This window comes from Triturus cristatus, chromosome 3_2, assembly GCF_964204655.1.
Source record: "Triturus cristatus chromosome 3_2, aTriCri1.1, whole genome shotgun sequence".
NCBI lineage: Eukaryota > Metazoa > Chordata > Amphibia > Caudata > Salamandridae > Triturus > Triturus cristatus.
Window position 1 is genome coordinate 978,976,995 of NC_140584.1, and position 19,351 is coordinate 978,996,345.

General features: G+C 42.2%; 1 protein-coding gene across 4 annotated transcripts in view; it reads left to right on the forward strand.

The window, feature by feature from the left end:
• Window positions 1-19,351, forward strand: part of MIS12 (MIS12 kinetochore complex component) — a 57,818-nt gene that overhangs the window by 29,804 nt on the left and 8,663 nt on the right. For 2 of the 4 annotated variants that reach the window (XM_085649567.1, XM_085649566.1), the window contains exon 2: window positions 3,886-4,197. The exons of the other annotated variants lie outside the window; for them this stretch is intronic. The gene's annotated coding sequence lies outside the window, so the exon portion shown is untranslated. The remainder of the gene's footprint in view (window positions 1-3,885; window positions 4,198-19,351) is intronic. 4 annotated transcript variants of the gene reach the window in all.

Below are 19,351 nucleotides of genomic sequence, written 5' to 3' on the forward strand. Positions count from 1 at the left end.
TGCTCGCATCGCAGCCTAGCAGATGACACGTCCATTAAAGCGAAAATTCAACCAGCTGGAAAAATCTATCTTCCCACTCCCTGACACCTCCCTCCCAATGTTAGACGGGCAGCCCTCGGGCCATTCCAGCCTTCCGCAGCACAAATAGCATTCCAGCAAGACTAATATCAAACAATCCTTTATTTAAATAAAAATGCTCTCTCCGTCGTTCTTCCTCTCACCCCCCTCTATCTGTCTCCCTCTATCCTCTCTCTCTCTCTCTCTCTCTCTCTCTCTCTCTCTCTCTCTCTCTCTCTCTCTCCTTCTCTCTCTCTCTCTCTCTCTCTCTATCTCCTTCTCTCTCTCTCTAGCTCTCCCTCTCTCCTCTCTCTCCATCTATCCCTCTCTCCTTTCTCTCTATCCCTCTCTCCCTCCCACTCTCTCTCTCTCTCTCCCTCTCTCTCCCTCTCTCTCCTCTCTCTCTCTCTCACCCTCTCACCATCTATCTCTCTCTCACTCTCTCTCTCTATTGGGAATATATACTTTATATAATCGATTACGAATAATTTATTGTTGTTAGTGCAGCTTCATAATACGACTTCCCAAACCTGGAGCCACAATAAAGTCATAATTTATTAGACAGAGCAGTAAAAAAAAATCCATAAAGCATTTAAATAAAATAATTCATTGCTTGTTCAGAAACCGTTATAGATGGCTTCTAAGCACTTGGCAGGCACAACAAGACGTGTATGAAGCGGAGAGACTTCCACCCATGAGGCACACTGTGGGGTTAGGAGGGTACATTCTTGAACAGCTGCGTGCCAGTGGGTAGAAGCTGGGGCTTGTATGCTGTATAAGATTCGAAGAGGGTACTGCAAGTGTGCAAAAGCAGTTGGCATGATTGTGGGACCATACACCAGTATAGGGGGACCCTCCCTCCCACCGTGTCGTGTGCTGGTGACTTCTTCATTAGTTAAGTTATCTGGCCTTTGTATAGCGTTCACCAGCAACCAGTGTGAAATTTTGGCACTCAAACATTTCATGGCAATGAGAGGCCGGCCTGTATGTGGTTTGGAGAGTGTGTGGTTGTTGTATGTCCGATATGGGAAGAGTAGGTGTGTGCTTGAGGTCCTGATACATGCTCTGGTTCAATGGGCATAACTGTTTGCAGAGCATACAGTGGCTATTTGCAACAGGAAGCGCTTCATTAAGGACAAGTGGTTCCTTGCCTGATGCAGCAGTCCTCATAAGTGGAGCAGGCAGTGGCCATAATAATTGCTTTTTGCTGTCCTGAGGCCTGGGGTATTAACATTTGTAATGCATTAGATTAATATGATAAAAAAAACATTAATAAAAGCCAGTACCATTTACAATACAAAACGCACACTAGTACAAATGCAATGCAATAGATTTCGCAATTACAACAAAGTGAGCTATTTCCATTTTGCATTACACCATTTGATTAATGCTGCACGAAGGGGAAAAAAAAAACAATAACATTTACAATGCCAATAGCGCAAAACAATGTAATTGCGAGACCTATTGCATTGTAAATGCTTGTTTACTTTTGCTTCCACTAATCAATCCATGTTGGGAAACCAATAGCGTTCCCTAATTCTAGATTTTTTTTAAACTCCTCCCCAGGTCACCTTCGTGTACCAGATCTATAGCTTTGTCTTCAGTTCCTCTGGAGCTATTATATTTTTAGGGCACATGCATCAACGAAAATACCGATCGCAAACAGGCAGATTAGCAGAATCTGCCTCTTTGCGACTGGTATTTTTGCATTTGGGATGCATCAACCCAAATGCAAAATCGCAATTTAAGTAATCGTAAAATCGCAATTTAAGTAATCGCAAAATTTGCGATTACTTAAATTGCGAATGATGGCGATCCCTCAGCTAGGTTGGTGCAGTCGCAGCGGGTGATCTTGTATCCTTCGGGTATTGTGGTGGCGAAGTCGTGCACGTAAGCGGAGTTGAGCCAGGTATCAGTGAGGAAGAGGACGTCAGGTGTGATGGTGTAGATTAGGTCCCAAATTTCAGTGGTGCGTTTGCATAGTGAGCGTGTATTGAGAAGGGTGCATGCGAGTTGGTGTTTTTGTTCAGGTAGTGTCTGCGTTGTGTTTAGGGTGGGCCTGATCAGTGGGCTGGTGTGTGTGCTGTAGCAGGTGAAGTTTTTTTTTTTTATTTCATAGGGGTTATGGCCCTAAATGACAACTAGAAAGGGCCTACTATTAGAACATTCATGTTATGCAATTATCATATGGCAACTCAAAAAACATTCATATGGTGTGGAGTATTTATCTACTAAATTAGTCATTATTTTTTCATTGAGCATAGTTATTCACATATATGTTCAGAACAGGGGAGACATTACAATTGAAACAGTGAACGTACAATAACACAATTGACAAAAAACAGTTGACGAGAAAACATTACAATGCACATGACCATACATAAACCTTAAAACCAGTCATGGTTTTGAAAAGAAAGAACGAAAAGGCAAACTTAACAGTAATTTGTTGATCACATTATATTGTTCATTATTAGGTTGCTGCCAGAGGGAACACAAATTTATTATATCCAGGGATTACTTTATTTACACAAACAATTATTCACTGCGATAGGTTACAAATCCAAAAGAGGTGTCCCACTGGTTAAAGGTGCCGACGCATTTCAAATCCCTGCATAAGTTATGGGATTCTCATCAGGGCCGTGACTGGGTGGGATCTAAATAAACACAAAATCATAACATAAGTTGTAACCAACCCTGTTACATTTAACCCATGGATGGTGCTGTTGAATTTGAGGATAAAATACGCTTCACAGTGTCTCTGCACTAGAAACCAACAGATAAAAACACAATTTTAAATTACAGGAGCTTCCACCCAAGATCTTTAAAAGAAAACTTGCCGAACGGGCAATTGTTGAGAGTCAGACGAAATTGTTCACAAAGGGAAGTTTATGAAATTCATGCCGGTGCCCTATGTGATCAACTCAAATTACGAGGATAACCAAAAAAGTAACTCAAACATGCAATGAAACGTGCATGGTTCACGCCTCGAGAGAATTTGCTTTTGAAGAAACCAAAACAACAGCTAGAGAAACTAGTTTGTGTATCCACTTACGGACATGACACCAATAAATTTCGACAGATCATTCTCAAAAATTGGCACTTGATGGCAAACCTGTAACGTCCATTATCACCACCACTTTCCGCAATGAAAAAAAATGCGAGTATTGGACAACAAATTATCCGATCAGAGATTATATCCCCCGAAAAAAAGACCTACGATCTCAATGGAACTTAAAACCATTAGTAGGCCACCCTAAATGCGGAAACTGTTCCTCCTGCGAAACAACGGTGGAAGGAATAGACTCCACTCACAATAATATCACATGCTCGCGCAGAGACTTCACAAACTGTAAGACTAAGAACGTTGTGTACGTCATTATATACCACTGCCAAAAACTTTACGTTGGTAAAACTAACCAAGAAGTCAGACAGCGCATTGTCCAACATCGGTCCAGAATCAAAATGAAGGTAGCCACAGCACTGATGGTCAACCACTTCATGGAAAGAAATCACTCTGAGAAAGATTTCCAATGGACTGTTCTATGTGTGGTCAAACCGAATTCGAGAGGAGGTGACATTAATTTAACACTCCTAAGACTAGAAGCGTATTTTATCCTCAAATTCAACAGCACCATCCGTGGATTAAATGTAATATCTGAAATAGGTCGCATTTGATTTATAAGCGCATGAACTGCGCTTTCTCGAACTGTCATATTTTGTTCACTATCTGCCACATTTGTTGAAAATTGTGCACAATGTATCGCATTCATAAACTGTTACATTTGTTGCTTTAACAGTCAATCTGCACACTATGTACCTATTTTACAGAACGTACTCAAGGAAACCTGAACAATCCCAGAATACAAGAGACCTGATTGCAGTCTCAAGCGGAATATATACCGACAGTCTGGGGGGCCGCGCGCTTGCAGCCCGATGTACGAAGGAAATGCCGAGGAGTTGGAAGTGATACAAACGAGTGCGAACAATTGAACTAGCGCGAATGACGGCAAATGCTGCCGGTTGAAGTTGCTGCCTGAAATATTGGGTCTGACTTCAAAATTATAATTTACAGAAAGCTAAATACGTTTTCAACAGAACATTGGTCTTTTGAACAACAACTGCTACGCTTACAAAATTGAAGTAAGTGACCCAGCACCATTGTGATCAACCTGTAGTTCTTGACAAACAAGCACACATATCCAATTGGTAATATAGTGTAAATTCATTATTTTTAGAAATGGTGATACTTTGTGGCCTGATACCATTCACTGAATAATAACTTGTTCGTTCACTGCGAAAAGGAAGTCATGAAGCACTGGAAAGTACGGATTCCTTTCCTTGCATTAGTACAAGCCTTGGCTCATCTGCACACATGTATTTGAGACACTTTATCTCTCTACTCTTTAGAACACAGTTTGAGTCACACACAAAGGAACTTCCACAAAGGGCTCCTTCCAAGTATCAAATACAGGTATAATTTGTATGTCTATTCTAATACCACAGACCGAAGTAAAATTTAAGGGAAGGCTTGGTTACAACTTATGTTATGATTTTGTGTTTATTTAGCTTCCACCCAGTCACGGCCTTGATGAGAATCCCATAACTTATGTAGGGATTTGAAACGCGTCTGCACCTTTAACCAGTGGGACACCTCTTTTGGATGTGTAACCTATCACAGGGAATAATTTTTTCTGTGTGAATAAGGTTATCCCTGGATATAATACACTTGTGTTCCCTCTGGCAGCAACCTAGTAATGAGCAATGAAATGTTATCAACAAATTACTGTTAAGGTTGCATTTTCTTTCTTTCTTTTTGAAACCATGACTGGTTTTAAGGTTTATGTACGATCATGTGCATTGTAATGTTTTCTCGTCAAATGTTTTTTGTCAATTGTGTTAATGTACCTTTGCTGTTTGAATTGTGATGTCTCCCCTGTTCTGAATATATATGTGAATAACAATGCTCAATGAAACGATAATGAATAATTGAGTAAATAAATATTCCAAACCATATGATTGTTTCTTGGTTTGCCATATGATAATTGCATAACATGAATGTGATGACTAGATCCTCTTTGTTTTTAGGTCTCGCCTTGCTATCGCTTAAGCGATCGCAAAGCGAGACTATTGTAAGCGGATTTTAAAAGTGCTCCCAAAAAGCGGATTGCATGGCTAGCACGCGCACAATCACGCGCATCGTGGCGCCATGCAATCCGCTTTTTGGGAGCACTTCAAAGGGTCCGCTCCCCCGCACCTGCCAAGCGCGCGCGCCACGCTCCGCTTTTTGGGAGCACTTCAAAGGGTCCGCTCCCCCGCCCCCGCCAAGCGCGCGCGCCATGCCCTGCCGGGATTCTCTTGTTTACTTTGGCTCTGACTTGCATGTATTTAAGTAACCCGCATGAACGCAATTGACTTCAAAGACAGCTACATCACGTCCCGTGCTTGTGCACAGTGATTCTCCCCTCAGGCGGCAGGGTTATCATGCCTCTCAAATGGTGAACACTGGCATCAGATTCAAGAACATCAGTGGCTGGTGACATAAAGTAGATGCTTGTTTAAGACAGAGATAGCCGTGGTGAGGAACGAGAGACTTCTAGCAGCCCTCCTATCCCGCCCCTACTCTTCCCATTGCATCTGCCCTGGTTCCTTCTACGACTGTCCTCCGTGCTTCAGAGCTGCAAACTCTCGCTGCAGTGCTTGTTCAGGTCGCTCCTCGTGGGAGTCCCAGCAATTCTCAGCAGGGGCACAATTCTTTTAATGCGAGACTACAGGCACTTCTCAGCAGGGGTGCAATACTTTTAATGCAGACTACAGACACTTCTCAGCAGGGGTGCAATACGTTTAATGCAGACTACAGACACTACTCAGCAGGGGCGCAATACGTTTAATGCGAGACTACAGACACTTCTCAGCAGGGATGCAATATTTTTAATTGAAGAGTACCAGAACTTCTAAGCAGAGATGCAATATTTTTAATTAGAGTATACCAGCACTTCTCAGCAGAGATGCAATATTTTTAATTAGAGTGTACCAGCACTTCTCAGCAGAGATGCAATATTTTTAATTAGAGTGTACCAGCACTTCTCAGCAGAGATGCAATATTTTTAATTAGAGTGTACCAGCACTTTTCAGCAGGGGTGCAGTCTTTTTTATTGGAGAGTACCAGCACAGGGGCAATACTTTTAATGGGAGGGTATCGGGATTTCTCAGTGACAGACAGGCACTCTGGGCTAGTGAATTCCCTATTCAAGGTCACAGAACAACCAGGAAACACAAAGGGTTGCGCCATGTGTACTCTGCAAACAAACCCGTTGCCCAGGGGATTATTGGTCAGCCTTGCCATTTCTAATGCATATTTGGTATTTTTACGGACAATGAATGTTCTGTTAATTTGACGCTGGTTGCGCTCTATATACAGGTCACATTCTGCATGGAATAAATGCACCGAGCAGTTTGAGTTTCAACTCGTGGAACTACTTACGCGCCTTCTTATCGAAACGCTTTAATTCCAGCAGAGTTACTTACGCCTTTATGTAGTACAACTCGGACGCGCTGGCGTGCTTTGTCCTTTCGATTCGCGGTCAGTATGGCGGACTCAACCCCCCCTCATTCAGTTGAGATCACGGTCCTGTTGTAACATGAAGCTTTAGCAGGCCGTCCAGCGCATTCATGTGCCCGCACCGTTCAGAGACAGGTCTGTACGTCCTCGTGACCGAGGCGCTCTCGCAGCGGCTTCACGTTTTCATTCAGATGCATGCCGCCAGCTCTGAAGGCGCGCTTGTGCTTCTTACTACATCTTTGATCGTGTGAAATGCCCAGTGAATGAACTCTGCCTCAGCGTAGGCATGGCGTGTCATCTTTCAGTGCTCGCAGGCAAAGTTAACGATTGGCAGCACTTCTCAATCAGAACTTTAAATTGTTTTCAAACAATATTAAACACGCATTTGCAATGCAACAGGTCTCGCATTTATGCGAGCTTAAGCTATTGGCATTGTAAATGACAATGCCTTTTATTTATATTTTAATAACAAACACAAAAATAAAAGGCATTGTCATTTACAATGCCAATAGCTCAAACTCTCGCAAATGCGAGACCTATTGCATTGCAAATGCTTGTTCTAGTAGCAGGTGAAGTGGCATTGGGTGCAGGTGAAAAGTCCTACAGTGGAGTGTGGGTCGTCACAGTGGCAGTGTTTGTTGTGGCATTGAGGGTGTAGAGTTCGGTGATGGTGTATCTGCAGGGGGTGGGAGGGCCAGGAGGCTTGGCGCAGTCCGGCTTGGCTTTGGCACGTCTTCTGCATGCCTGCTCTGCGGTCGCGCAGCAGCCTACAATAAGTAGCTCTTGGGATGGGCAGGGCTTCTGTTGGGTGGAAGATCAGTGAGCTGGAAAACCAGAGTTGGAAAACCTGAGCAGCGGCAGTGTCACTTGGTAAAACGGCAGCCACTGGATCAGGCTGGAACAATCAGTAACTGTAGACCACAGGCAAGTGGCAGGCTAGGTGCCCAGGTGCCTACTAGTGCAGTCGTACTGCGGCCTGCATTAAGTAGGTCCTGGGGGGACGGAGCTTTTGTTGGCGGAAAGAAGGGAAGCAGAAACACCTGGGCAGTGGCGGTATCACTTTGTCATACGGCAGCAACTAGATCAGGCTTGAGCGAGCGGAGCTGGAGGCCACAGGCAAGTGGCAGACTTTGTGCCGAGGTGTCTACTAGTGTGGTCGTGCTGCAGCCTGCATTAGGTAGGTTCTTGGGTGGGTGGGGCTTCTGTTGTCGGGCAGAAGGGTCAGCAGGAAAACCCTGGCAGCGGTGGTGGGTGTCACTTGGTCAAATGGCAACAGCTGGATCAGGCTGGAACAAGCAGGAACTGAAAGCCACACGCTAGTGGCTGGCTAGGTGCCCTGGTGCCTACTAGTGTGGTCGTGTTGCAGCCTGCATTTGGTAGGTCCTGGGAGGGGCAGGGCTTCTGTTGGCAGAAAGAATGGTAAGTGGAAAAACCCAGGCAACGGCGTTGTCACTTGGTCAGAAAGCAGTAACTGGAACTGGCAGGAGGACACAGGAAAGTAGCAAGCTAGGTGCCTACTAGTGCTGTCGTCCTGCAGCTTGAAATAAGTAGGTCCTGGGGTGGGTGGGGATTCTGTTGGCAGGAAGAATGGTGAGCGGGAAAACCCAGGCAGCGGCGGTGTCACTTGGTCAACCGGCAACAACTCAGTCTGGCTGGAACAAGAAGGAACTGGAGGCCAGAGACAAGTGGCAGGCTCGGTGCCCAGGTGCCATCATATCCAAACTTTATCTGCTGAGAGATGGATGACCCAGAGTCAGTATCAGTGGACTCCTTAGCAGCCAGTCTTGTGGAGCGTACATCCATGGCTGAAGAAAATATGATCAAGGATCCTATGGATAAAAAGACAGATTCTACTCTGAAAGAGTCAAATGCTTGAGCTAACCTAGCTATGAGAGATGTTCTATATGGTGCATATACTAGCTGTGAGAAAGTGGTTTATAAGTTGGAGTGGCTGGGTGCCCACCCCAAGTAATAAAGTCACTATCTTGTTAGGTCCATTCAGACGTTTCTGTAATTTAAACCTGAGCTCAACCTCTGGTAGTTGTGGCATAGAGCAGGCGGGGGCAGGTTTAAGTTTTAGAAAATGGGTAAAGCATTTAGAAGTACCAAAACATTTAAAAAGTCAAAACCACAAAACAATAAAAATCCCCCTACAATTTAAAAAATGTAAGATGCAAAATGACACCAAAACAACAAAAATGCAATAAGGGGACCAATAGATATTAATTTTTAAAGGTTTAACCCGTTGTGTGCTTCTCCGACGTCACAGTGGGCGTGTGTGGAGGACGGCTGGGGGCCGCTCGAACTCCGCCAACTCAATAAAACTCCCGCAGAGCACGAAAATTCACGCCGCGTGGAAAGGGTTAAGAGGAAAAAGTGCCAACACGTGTGTAGCACCAATGGTAGACAAAGTTCGCTGTAGAACGGGACTAGGGGCAATTTGAGGCCGATCACAATCGAGCATGGGTCGGAAACATCAAGTTGATTGGCTCCACAAGGGCCTGGAAGTAGGGAAGTCCCAAAAAGTTTATGAACAGGGACTTGGTTGTTTTTCTGAGGAAAACTTGTGTCCTGGGATAAACATGAAATTCAATGCGATGCTGTAGAACTGCTTGTTGGATACCTTTCATGGCCTTAAAGTTCTGGAGCAAAATGTTTTGAAAACTTAACCAACTTCTTTTGGTGCCCAAACATCACATGAGTACATTTCCTTTCAACTTTTATGGTGGCTAAAAACAGACTCACTTTCCAGGTGACTTCTTCTCAAGATTGAGACTTATTTTATGCTAAGCACGGATGCCAGCTTGACGGAATGAAGGGCAAGAGTATTGGACCAAACTGCAGGAGGAGTGGACAATGAAAGACAAACATCAGTAATGGAACTGGAAGCAGCTGATATCAATTTGGAAGGCTTTGAAACATTTTCCAGGGCATTAAATACATTTAGAAGAGCTCCAACCTTTCAATGAAAATTACAATTTTGATTTTTCCACATTTGAATGTGAATTAAATACAATATTTCAATAGTTGTGAAATTGTTTGATGTATACATATTTCTGGTTTTTTTTAAAAATCGTTTTATGGTTCAAATTGTTGAAATTGCTTAGGTTGGGATATATATATATATATATCACCTACTGGCGGTTGCTAGTAGGTAGTTATAGTTAGGACCTAGTTTCCATAGGAAAAGCGTTTTTTGTTTTCTTAATATCTTTGGCGCCGGTTGACGAATCTTTGCGAAATTTTCAAAACTAGTGGCCCGCTCCGGTCAGCTCCTGTCTTGAAAGTTTCAGGGTGATTCAATAAGCGGGGGCTGAGAAAAAAGTGGGGGTCCCAAAACGTGTTTTCCCCATGTAACTTTAGACACAGCTACAGCCTGAACTGCTGAACAGAATTACATCAAATTTGGCAAAAAGGTAGGTCTTGTTTCAGAAAGAGCCCTTTTTGTTAAATGGTGTAAATCCGTTCAGTAGGTCCTGAGGAATTTGAAAAAGAAAAAGTTTCGATATCTAGGGACGTGTTGGAGTCGCGACCCCTCCCGAGCACGAGCTTCACTGTAATTGGCTGCCAACGCTCCAAACCAGGAAGTGTTGGCAGTCATCTTGTGACTCTGTAGAACCGAGTCACAACAAAACAGTGAAACACAGTGAAAAAACAAGAAAAGGGGGCAGGGTAGAAACACCCTGACCACCTAGGCCTGCTCAGGGGGTCCCACAAGTACCCCCAGGGCCCAAAAAAGCGTTTTTTCGACAGCAAAAAAATCAACCGAATTAGCGCTCGGGTCGCGAATCCGGCCGAGAAAATTAAAAAATGAAGCAGTTTCATTGTATTTAAGCCCCCGGGTGGGCCAGGTCCCGGGGGCACAGAAAAAAATGCGTGGGGGGGGGTCCTCATCCCCCCCCCCTTGTTTGTGGCATGGACGTAATTTAGAGACAGTGGGTGATAAAGCTAGTCCATCGGTATTACTCTTAAATGAAATATGGCATGGTCGTTCTTTAACCCCTTCAGTGCCCGCCCCTTTCCCCGCCCTGTGCCGGCCGTTGCATTAGCGGGTGGGGTCTATGACGAGCTGGACTCGTCATGGGCACAGCGCAACCGCGGCCCATGACGAGTCCAGCTCGTCATGGGCACTGAAGGGGTTAAGCAGGGGCTATTCGGCCCTTTCTCCTATGCACCCCCAACCCCCATGCATGATCAGGTCATGTGCACTGTGCAGGGACATTTCTGGTGTGGAACAGAGTCCATGACCTGTGGTCTTCTGGTACAAAGAAATTACTTTTACACTCTATCTCTAGTAAAACTAAAAGCAAGGAAGCGCAATAACGGACATATTTTCTAGTATACTTTATGGCCACAAGCAGATTGCTTTTAAGGAGTTAAGGCGTCTTTTGTAGATATCTATTTGTATAAAGTCAGCCTCAGCTTATAAATCCCGTAAAATAGCCTCAGCCGTTTAATGCACTTGGCTAGAAAGTTTAGTGTTTAGCACAAATCACCCGTTTGCATCTTCATCAGAGTTGAAAATGGAAAAGATCCACTCTGCACAGTCCCAAATATTGGGTCTGGGGCAGAAAGGGGTGAAAAGCAGATGCGCAGAGTGATGAAAAACAGAGTTGATAACAGTTGGTCCGCATTATTTTCACAAAGTCTGCCCCCAAAGAAACTCACATGGAAAAATGGAATTGTAAAACTGTTTTGGCTAAATGTATTAGCTACAAACTGCATTCATAGCTTATGGGGTTAAGGCACCTGCTATTGACAGGTGTGTTTCAAGTCTCAGGGTAATACAGGTTAGATAGCTTCCACAGCACATGCACTTTCTACGGTGATCGAGGTTTAACCACTAGTCATGGGATTAACTCATCATAACATAACTAAGAGGATTAATGTGCCTGTGGCAAAAAATTGTTATGCTATGTTATGCTATGCGCTGTGAAGGCAGCATCAATGTTGTGTAGTTCTTTGAAGATGAGAGTAAAGAGATTGAACTGTGCACATTTGTGTATCAGGAGCCAGTGGTGTTCCTGGGTGTGTAGTGTGATAGGTGTACTGTGTGGAAGGTTGTGGGTGATTCTGGCTGCCTAGGTCTGAATGGTTTATATTCTTCTGGTGAGCTGGCCCTGGGTGTAAATTATGCTGTGATACATTGTCTACCAGGTGTTTCTTTCAGTGGAAATACTGTATTTACGCATTTTCTCTCAGTTGTATCTCTAGGTGTAAATAATGCACTGATGGCTTATCTAAGAGGTGTATCTGGGCGTAAATAATATATTGATGCCTTGCGTGTCTCTTGCACCTCTGGGTGTAAATAATCTACTGATGCCTTCTATAGCAGCTGGCTACACTTCTGGGTTGAGTTAATTATTGTTCCCTTGTATAGACTAGATTATGTGTTAATACCTGGTCCATCGATCAAATAGTTGTTGCAACACATTTCATTAAACAACAACCTTGCCCTTTGTCTGTAAGCCTTGACCTAACATCTTATGTGAAAACACATATCTATTGTGGCAAAGATATGGAAAACGATTAAATTCTAAAAAAAACGTGTCGGAAGTAGGGGCTTTAGATAAGCATGACGTTACTTCTGTCGCCACATAATTTGGGATCGTCTTTGGAGAAAAATAAATCAGATTAAAATCAGATTCAAATTTTAAAAAAGTAATTTTTTCATCTGATCTATTAGTGTAAATGAAAAAAAATAGAAAAGCACAATTTTATTAAAAGAGCTGGAGATGCCGGGGCCTCATAGATGCGAAGCATGCGCTCTACCACTGAGCTACATCCCCAAATATAAAGGCACCCCACACCAAACCCTTAAAGACAGAGGGCATACAAGCTCGTCAGTGTTTGACTTAGTATGTATCGAAAGCAAATTTTAAGGTAAATTTAAAGAATTGCTTTCACACTCTTATCTGGGAACAGGACATTTGGTGCGAGCCAGAAAGAAGCGCATTCCTTGCTTTCTCACAGAACTACAATTGTGCAAGAACATTTCACTTTTTTTCTCTTTCGTCTGTTTAAAGTGTTCCTACTCTAACACAATCAAATTCTGCAAAGTAAGTATAACATTTAATTTCGTCCTATTTAATTTGTACGATTGTGCCAAGCCCGACATTTTCATGTTGTCTCACCGCATGTTCTCACAGTTTGTTTTTGATTGTATTTTTGGGCACTGCTTCTCAATTTCCATATTTTGGGGATTCTATATTTTTTACTGATTTTTGTGTAAAAAAAATATAAACTGAGTTTTCTAATATTGTGCGGGCGTTTGAGAAACTATGAAACCAGACATGTCCGGCCAGCGATATTTATTCAATTGTACTAATTTCTTTAGCCATTACCAGCGCCAAAATAGCTGTATCGATATCAGATTCGGTCTATACATCTATGAATACTATTATTATTATTAATACTATTAATAATACATTTAGTAATAATAATATATGGCTGTGGGCTAACTAGACGTCACCCAGAAATATACATAAATTATAATCCATTTTATGTAGAAAAAGTTTTGGAAATGCCGGGGATCGAACCCGTGGCCTCATACATACAAAGCATGCGCTCTACCCCTGATCTACATCCCCTCACATGGACACAAGGCTGTACCAGAAGAAGATCATCTGTCATACCTACATCTTCCGCCGTGAGTGTGGTGTGAAAGATTGTAAGTGATCGTGATCTCACAGAGGCCCCTCACTGCCTACAGCATTTCCATCGCACGTTATCTCTTTTTTATTGCAACACATTAAAAATGGTAAAGCGTAATGGGAAGAGTCTGGAAGACATGCAGCTCCCACACTCACTCCTCTTCTACATGCGCAAAGGATCTTGGAGCTGAGCGGGCTGAAAGACACAAGCTGAAAGCACCAGCTGTGAAACAGCGATTGTGAGAGGGGCTGGAAGACAAGCCACAGTTCGTGCATGTCCTTTAAAGAGAAGCATGCCATAACTCGGATCTCCAGAGACAGGACTAAAAGTTAAAAAACAAAAATCACGGAAAGTTCTCACATTCATACTGGGCATTCCGGCTGTTACTTCATTGGAATGGGTAATCTTCTTTTTCAGAAGCCCGGATAGCTCAGTCGGTAGAGCATCAGACTTTTAATCTGAGGGTCTAGTATTCAAGTCCCTATTCTTGCGACTCTATTTTGTTTACAGGGAAGATTATATATTTTTTGAAGTGGCTATAAGAACACACACTAAATAATATTTACTGAGACCTGTGTAGCTGAGAGGAAATCTAAACATGAATGGTTCTACCACCAAGGTGCCCAGAGAAGAAGGGGAAAGGACAGAGGCTGAAATTTGTGTCAGTAATTTATCCCACTGCACTCTACTGAGACTCTCCGAGCACACGACTGCCCCCACCACACATCCCCCCCTCAAATGCTTATTTGCAGATGTATTTTTTATTTTTTTAGAAGATAAAAATACAATACTTGGTAGCGAAAGCAAACACAAAATGATCACAGAACAGCAGAGGAAAAGCATATTCATGTAGTTATCTTGTAAAATCAGAATCCCGGATTCAAAGGATGTTCTTTGGGACCACCATCAGAGGCTAACAGGAGGCTAGTCAGGTACCAGGGCTACACGTGTTTTTAAAGGCTCTGAACCCAAGTTATAGGCCCGATCCGCAGGCTAGCTCCTATAACGAGGGGCAGGGCCTTTAACAACCAGTATAACCTGAGGCAGAAGGATTATAAATAGGGCTCCCGGACTTATGGTATTTATTTTTTTAACATTTCCGTCTGTATTTATCCATATTTATTTTGTGGCCATTTCATCTGTATTCATCCATATTTATTTTGTGTTTTACGTATAAATGAAGGTGTAAAACTGTACATTTCCGTATTTATTTAACTGATAGACGCCCACTCATACTTTGATGTCTGTCGTTTTTAAGCCATTTAAGCTGCCAAAAATTACATAACAATACATCCACTGGTAAATACTAGCATTATACCACAAATGTGTACCGACACATGCCGGTATTTAAAGAAATTTCCTCCTGTTTTTTTATTTTCCCTGCTGTCCATCTGCTAAGCTGTTGGGCTATAATGCACGAAAGATAGCACCGAGAGTCACTAAAAAGCTGCACAATTTTCTGTATTTATCCACTTTTAAAGATAAATGCAGACAGAAAACACATTGTTTTCTGTCTATATTTATCTGTAAAAATCCATAAAAACGGAAAACAGGGAGCCTTGATTATAAAGCTATTAGACCATTCCACCCACAAAGGGTAGAATGTTCTAAATTAAAAAGGAAGTAACATGAAGACAGTCATTGGAATATTGAAGCTCCAGGCTTATACCAGCCATTATAAGCCCAGAGCTACTCTGTTGGTTTCAATGGAGCTCTCAACCTTCTAATGTTCTAATTATTTTTGCAATTTTATATAGCGTTGACTTTACCCAGAGCCATTGGAGGACTTCACAAGAGAGCAAGAAATACTTAAAGGAGAAAAATAACCAGAGACATATGATTAGAACCAAGAAAACAGATAGAGCTGACAGTTCTAATCTGAATACACAGAATCATACAAGGAGTAAGTGGAGAATAAACACTATAAAAGAACTGAGAAGCACCAGGCGAACATCAAGGACCAACAGTTTGAGCCAGGATAGACATCAGGTCAACAGATTAGATGTGGAGCAACAATCCTCCCTTTATCCAAATCTCTCCAATATGAGGATTTCTGAGTTCCATTTTGAATGTGATCACACTGGGGGCTGTGCGAAAATATTGTGGGAGAGTTGCACTGTCCGAGAACACCTGCTTTATATAGCGTTCTTGCCAGAAAGGCAGATATTTGTATGTGCTTTTGTTCACAACATTTCCAATAGATGCTTTATGCTGCTCATATGTTTCAGGCTGCACTGCTCTGAGGCTTTGTAGGCCTTCAGCTTTGCTCATAAAGAAACCTAATCTTCAATCTGAGTGACGTTTACAAAATGCGCAGTGTACACCAAGGCATCTCTTACCGTGAGCATGGTGCCATCCAGCAAAATGGTGCTGCACCACATTTGGCCTTACTCAGGGGGATGAGATGGACTCAGATAGAGAGGAGTGAATGAGGAGCATTAAGGGAGAGCTGGAAGTTCGTATGATCCCAGGGGAAAGGTGGGGAAGAAGGGTAGTAACAATTTGATTCACCACTGTTGTGACAGAGTAACCCGTCCACCAAGATCTAAATCAGGCCCTGAGTCAATTCTGGTGTAATTGGCCACAAAGTCATCATTTTTAAATTTGCAGCAGAGATATATGTGAGCCCAGCAAATCTCCGGGGATACTTATAAGGGTAAGATAACTTTGGTGGTTAATGCAGTTGCTGGAGAGATCTATTTGTTTTGTCTTATGTTTTGACTCCTATAGTACCATAGAGGGTTACATTTTCTTCAACAAAGCGCATTGTCATATCCAAATGACAGATTTTTATTTTATGTAGCTACGTAAGTGGGTTACTGCTTTTGGTACAGACATCATTTTATTACTTGCAGTTCATAAACTGCAATCCTTCTAACATAGCACAGCGAGCTGTGAACCAACATCAAAGCCCTGCATCATTATTATAAGGCTGCTGAAAAGGGTCTCTTTGGGTAGTAATAAGCTCTTGTTACTACAGACAACCCCAAGCACTGTGTAAGTTTTTAGAACCCAACTTGTTTTTCTTCCGGCCATGTAGACATAACATATATTGCCTGCCAGCAATGACAAAGCAAGGTTCCTGCACATTGTAATCCTCATTGTCCTATGTAATAAATCCTGTATGTTGATTTTCACAAACTTGATATATTGACAATATATAGTGTGTGCATTTGATGTAAATTGCTAGGACACCGTACATTAGGATAAGTGCACCATTAAAAAATGATTAAAAAAATAAATGAGTAAGTGCTATTTGATTTGTTATTTATGTAGGTGCTCAGACAGACTGATACATTTGTCATTGTTACAGTGCATGCATATTGCTCAATAACAGCTGCCAGATCCAGGTTCCGTCTGGATCCACCTCATTTCTAGGCGCGCAAAGACAGATGATGGGCGGAAATCCACCAATAAGTCTGTGAGAAGGGAGGTGTAAAATGGTGGTGTTTGGTATTTGATGGCCCGAAGTGTGGCTTGATGCATAGGTGCATGGACCCCAAAGTGCTCCTTATGGGAGGAAGGCAAGAGCATGTGAGTAATAGTCGCGGTGGGAAGCTGTCAAAGTCCAGGATGATTCACTGGTGCTGCTTTGAATAGAGGTACAGCCCACGGGTGAACTGTCTGGCGGAGTAAGAAAACAAAAAAGTAATCGAAAGCTATGATTCGCTAAGTAATAAGTATCACTGGAAAAAGAGTGGAAAAGATTGCCATTACTGGTTCTTTTCTACCGAGAGTGGTACTTATAATTTTGCCTGATATCAAAAATTAAGTAAAAGTGCGTTAAAAAATTGGAGAACAGCAAAGATATTTCTCAGGCATGTTAAGAATGGTACACATTGAAAATGTACATATATATATATTCACTGAAAAAAACATAGGTTTCAGGCACATTATAGTTAGAAATTAGCATTTACAAACCTTTGAAATTCACTGAAAAAAACAGGTTTCAGGGACGTTATAGTTAGAAATTAGCATTTAAACACCTCTGAAATTCACTGAAAAAGACATAGGTTTTAGGCACGTTATAGTTAAAACTTAACATTTAAAAAAAAACTAGAAATTCACTGAAAAAACAATAGGTTTCAGGGACGGTATAGTTAGTTGGACATTTCACTCGTACAAAACCAGAGAAATTCCGCTGTTATAGTTAGTTCCGCTAACAATAACTTGCGCCCTCGCAATGCACTGCTGATGACTTCACATATTACATCATTCATGACATGGTCAGGGACATCACTGATTACATCTCAAATGACATCACTGATTACATCATCCAGTGACTGTGTGTTTCTGTAAAGTTTAAATTTGTTTTATATATATGCCAAGCTGTATTGAAGAATGAGTGGGTGGATAAGTGTCTGTATGGAGGATTTAGTAGGTACGTGACCGACTATAAGTGAGTGATTAAATGTGTCTTACTGAATGCATGGGTTAGTGACTAAACTGTGTGAAAGTCTGTATCAGTCTGTCTGTTGTGTAAGCTTCTGCATGGGTTGGTGAGTAGCTGCATGAGTGTCTATATGGGTTATTGATTGCTTGCCTGAGTATTTGTATGGCTGCCTGAGTGTGTGTGTGGGTGGGTATGAGGTGTGTGACTGCATAGATGTGTGAGGGGGTGATTCACTGGGTGTATGGGTTCAAGAGTGCATGTGGAAACAGCTGTGTGGGTGAGTGTGTGTATGGGTGTGTTGGTGAGTGAATGGATGTCTCTGGTACATGTGCAAGTAACTACATATGTAAAATGCAGTATATGTGAGTGATGGTGTATATAAATAACTATATGTGAGAGTAAGTAATTGTGAGAGTGGCTGCATGGATGAGTGTTTATTTGTATCAGTGATTCTATAAGAGAGTAGTTATGTGTTAGTATATGTATGAATAAGTGAGGTGGTGTCTGTATAACTGTATAGGTGAGTAGATGGAAGTATGATTGATTCTTTGCATGACTGACTAGGTTTGTGAGTAACTCTGGATATGTGGCAGTGTGTGAGTGTCTTTTTCCAGTGATACTTATTACTTAGCGAATCATAGCTTTCGATTACTTTTTTGTTTTCTTACTCCGCCAGACAGTTCACCCGTGGGCTGTACCTCTATTCAAAGCAGCACCAGTGAATCATCCTGGACTTTGACAGCTTCCCACCGCGACTATTACTCACATGCTCTTGCCTTCCTCCCATAAGGAGCACTTTGGGGTCCATGCACCTATGCATCAAGCCACTCTTCGGGCCATCAAATACCAAACACCACCATTTTACACCTCCCTTCTCACAGACTTATTGGTGGATTTCCGCCCATCATCTGTCTTTGCGCGCCTAGAAATGAGGTGGATCCAGACGGAACCTGGATCTGGCAGCTGTTATTGAGCAATATGCATGCACTGTAACAATGGCAAATGTATCAGTCTGTCTGAGCACCTACATAAATAACAAATCAAATAGCACTTACTCATTTATTTTTTTAATCATTTTTTAATGGTGCACTTATCCTAATGTACGGTGTATGAGTGCATTGATAGTGTTGTATTGATGAGTGACTATGTATGAGTGAATGTATGGGTGAATGAGTGGATGTGTGTGTGTAGACCTAGGAATCAGTGAGTGCGTATTTAGTAACTGGTATTGATGTGTCTATTGTTTCAAAAATGGTAGTCTGTATTTTAGAGTGGGTGTATCAAAGGTTATATTCAGGTGTGAGGAGGTGCATCAGATTTTCACGTGGATGATGTCATCAGTGATGTCACTGACCATATCATGAATGATGTAATATGTGACGTCATCACCAGTACATTGCGGGGGTGCGAGTTATAGTTAGCTGAACTAACTATAACTGCGGAATTTCTCTGGTTTTGTACGAGTGAAATGTCAAACTAACTATAACGTGCCTGAAACCTATGTTTTTTTCAGTATATATATATATATCACACAGAAAGGTGCCCTAGTAAGAACGACTAACAAGGAAGGTTACCCTCTGATGCTGCAGAGGACGGTGCAGGCAGTTTCAAACTTCCATCTCCTTTTGCGGCTCCCCATATATATATATATATATATATATATATATATATATATATATATATATATA